The sequence below is a fragment of the Alligator sinensis genome, unplaced genomic scaffold (genome assembly GCF_000455745.1).
Source record: "Alligator sinensis unplaced genomic scaffold, ASM45574v1 scaffold960_1, whole genome shotgun sequence".
In the NCBI taxonomy this organism is placed as follows: Eukaryota; Metazoa; Chordata; order Crocodylia; family Alligatoridae; genus Alligator; species Alligator sinensis.
Window position 1 is genome coordinate 784571 of NW_005842510.1, and position 2204 is coordinate 786774.

Here is a 2204-nt window from a genome sequence, read left to right on the forward strand (position 1 = left end):
AAAACACAAATTAATACATAACCTCCAAGAACTGTCAGCCACCAATCATCAAGAAAACCAATGACCAGGAGATAATAAGGGTGACAAATAATTATTTCAGGAACAATGAGGATAAGTATAAAATAAGTGGAAAAAAGAGCAAAAACTAGGGACAAAAAGGGAAAGTATAATACAAAGAAAAATTACTACCTACTTACATAACAATAGTTAGACACTTGCTCCTTTAAACACTCAAAAGCCCACTGTTACACAAGTAATAACAAGAATATCTCAAAATCTACCTTGCAGGTCTGACTGGGTTGGTGGAGTTGGAATTTTAAAAAGGATGGCATGCTTTTAACTCCCTTTTGAGTAGACGGATCCTGGCAGCCTCCAGTCCTAGCTGCCTCCTGGTTCAGGAAAAGACTACAGGGATCAGCTATCAAAGAATTATTATGAACACAACAGAAAGTGGCTACTGAAAATGACAGTTCCCTTTCTTTTCTATGATAGTATGACAGTTAACAGATAAGAAACTAAAGCAAAGGGAACTTAAGCAATTTGTCCAGGATTACACAGGCAGCCTGTGTTTTCCATTGGCCAGATAAGAACTTTATTCTCCTCCAGTTTTCCTGAAGAATGGTGGAAAATTGGCTTGGTGATAGCACGGGTGAAAGGATTTGAAGGTTTGATTTGCAAACAGAATGTGAGTCAACAATGTGATGCTGTCAAGAAAAAGCAAATATATTTTGGGGCTACATTAACAGAAATATTATGTTCAAAACATAGACGGTGATAGCATTACTTGCCACTACCTAGCTCTCACTTAGAGTACTGTGTCTAGTTTTGGGCACCACCTTATGAGAATAATGTAGAGAAACTGGAGCAGGTCCAAAAGTAAATGACAAAGATGAGTAAAAATCTGGAAAGCAAGGCATATGAGGAAATACTGTACAAGCTAGTAGGGAGAAAAATAATGTTATGGATCATGACATTTTGAGGGGAATTGCCTTGGGACTCCCCAAGAAGAGGCCTTATTTGGTGTCCCTCCCCTGAAGGACCCCTCTTAAGCCAGCCCTGATTTGGCTTCTCAAAGGACAAGACTCTATCTTCAAGAAACATAATGATAGAGGGAAATAATCAAGGAACAAGTTCTGCAATCTGCTGCTAGGCCCAAACTGCCATCTTCCCATGGAGTGAAAAAGGCATCTATATGTCATACTTATGAAACTTTGCAGCAACTATTTATAGTAAAGCATGATCACACTGAGGCCTCTAGAAATTCCCACTATAACTGATGGATAGAATACAGCCCACTTAGCTTCTTTGGTTAAAAGAAGATGTTGTGGGGGGTGGGGGGGAGTGTGGGGGGGTGGGGAGGCAGGGGGAGAGATGATAGCAATTGTCAAATATTTGAAAGGCTTCCATATGGAAGATGGGAAAAATAGTGTGCTTTTACTTTCCAGAGAGGATAGACCATGTAGCAATGAGTTTAAAATACTGCAAGCTAATTTAGATCCAACCTCAGAAAAACAAAACAAACTTCCTAATCATAAGAACAGTGGAATATTGGAACAAACTGCCTAGAATTTACTTCATGGGAGCTCCTGAAGACACATTAATCTGTGATGGTTCATGAACAGAGAATCCTACATTTGCTCCAGGGTTTGGACTAGATGACCTTAGGAATCCCTTTCAAGCTTGTGATTCTAAGAAACTCTCTCATCCATTCTGTCTTGTCTCTGACAACTGCTTCCAAATTTGCAAAAATGTTGAGGAAGTGCATAACTCCAGCAAGAAACTTATCTTCTGTCTCAGAACATCCACGTTCAGATGAGCTTTCTCCATTTTAAGACAATCCCATGCTCTTTTGAAGCATACTTATCAGGGATTTGATTTTATTTCATAATTTTGCTTGAACATTCCATCATGCCATCAGAAGACATTATACCAAATATTAGTCCTAAATTATTACCATTGGTAATTTCACTTACATTGTGTCTATAGTGGGCACGTCTACACAAGATGCTTTATTGCACAGTAGACTCATTTACTCTACAGTAAAACATAACCATCTATACATGTGCACCATCAACTGCACAGCAAATTAGGCTACTGAACAGTTAGCTAGTACATGTAAATACAGGTGCTAGGTTAATTGTGCAGTAGTTACTGTGCATTAACACTCATGTAGACACTGACTGGGAGCAAACTGGCTTCCAGTT